Source organism: Cynara cardunculus (assembly GCF_001531365.2).
Source record: "Cynara cardunculus var. scolymus isolate 2C chromosome LG 17, CcrdV1, whole genome shotgun sequence".
Taxonomy (NCBI): Eukaryota; Viridiplantae; Streptophyta; class Magnoliopsida; order Asterales; family Asteraceae; genus Cynara; species Cynara cardunculus.
In genome coordinates this window covers 13,848,093-13,850,149 of record NC_037544.1, presented here as the reverse complement: position 1 = coordinate 13,850,149, position 2,057 = coordinate 13,848,093, and positions in this window count along the sequence as shown.

Below are 2,057 nucleotides of genomic sequence, written 5' to 3'. Positions count from 1 at the left end.
TGAATATGAGGCTTACATTTCTGAAAACCTAAGTGAGTCTAGTTTCTTCCAACTTCAGACCACTTTTCCTAAAAACAAAGTTAACCATAGCCAAAGTCACCATCTATACAGGTCTGTCCCGGTGACTTGTATTATGGTGACTGCTGTAAAGCATCGACTTTGGAATTTTACTGAGATTCACATGTTTTTCCTTTGGGGCTGATCTTTGGATACAACATACCTCGATGTGTCTATTTTGTGTAGTTTTAGTTTCATGAAATATTACTGAGTTTAAATTGGTCAAATCAAAGTTTTCCACAAACTGGTCCGAAACCGTAACTGCAGAATTGTATGAACTTTGAAAAATCACATAAAATCATTCGTGTTGAATTCGATGATGTGCTTTATATTTCCGAAAACCCCAGAGTGTCTATTTTCATAATCTTTAAAAACATTCTGGACTAGTCAATAATTGGCTCAAAAACCCTTAAGAAGAGAAAGGCGTCGAAGTTAAAACTAGTAAAGATAAGTTAATATGTTAGGGTTTTATCCCTAGAGGCTAAGTACATTATTAAACACTTGTGTAGGTTTTCACTCCCCCTATGTATGTATGATTATGTATACGATACGCATGAACATAACTCTTCATTTCATGAGAGTCCATCGTAAATGAGACTACGACTTGGTCCGAAAGGGCTACTATGATTCTGGTCCGGAAGGGCTACTACGATTTGGTCCAGAAGGGCTATTACGATTTGGTCCGAAAGGGGCTGCTACGATTGGAACTTGATAAAGATCACTATGAATATGTATGTAGGACCATGTTTCTCACTAAGCATTAGCTTACCCTCCCATGTTCATCCTTTTCAGGTGCTTCTAGGGTTGATAAGGGGAAGGCTCGGGCGTGATTACGACCTCCGCCGCATTTATCACCAGTCTTTTGAGATGTCGTTTATTTACAGACTTCCGCTACTTTATTATGGTTTTCATAATTATCACGTTGAACTAGTTCTAACCGTTTTTTATACATCATGTACTTCTGAACATGTTTGATTGTATTGAGTGAAAAACTTGTTTTGTCTTTTGTTTAACGATACGAATGTGGTAACACTCTGTTATTTCCCTTATATTATTGGTTTAGAAAAAAAAATTTGGGGTGTTACAAGTTGGTATCAGAGCAAAGGTTTGAGTGATTCAAAGACACATTCGTGTGTATTTGAACTCAAACTAAATTTACAAAACAAAAACTTTATAAAAATTTACAACAAAAGTTTGCTTGCAAATAGTTAATAGAACATTTGAAACCCCATTTGGATATTTTGAGGATAAACTCAATAAGAAAAATGTTTTCCAACGAAGAAACGATAAATGCGAGATGAGTAATCAAGCTGGCGCCGACGGGTTAGTGAGTTCATACTATTGTTATACCCTTACACTTTTATGCTATGCCTACAGGATCATAGGTGCTTCTAGACGTTTGCTAAACAACATAGATTGCTTCCTGAAAACAATCCTTGATTTAATAAACCTCCTAATGAGACATACTATTAATCCCTAATAATCTAAGAACATCCTTAAAACACTCGGGATGTTATTAACTCTAATGTTATACGCCCCGACTACTTACGAGAGCGGTGCCTAGAAAGGACATGCGGCTTGATTGTTGGGTTTTACCAAAAAGGTTTTATACCAAACGGGCCCTACCTCCCAATTGTACCTGCCTGGCCGTTTCTTCATTTGATAGTCATGTATGACATTGGGATTAATAATCAACTGAAACCACCCAACAAAACCAATTAGGTTAAACTCAAACGACAAGGGTTTGGTGGGGAATGCTGGGATTAAATATGTATAGGTTTTTATGTTAACGCTGGCCACGTTATCATAAAACAGTAATTATATTTAAGACTAGAGTAACCACCAAGAACTTTGGAATAAAAGCTTAATCAATCAAAAAAAAAAAAAAACCAAAAGTAATCCGTAAGATAATTCCACCATTCAGTGGTAATCATCCGAAATCGGATTAAGATCTAAACTCAAAACGTACTCCTAACCAAATTCTTTCGCTACTTAGAAAT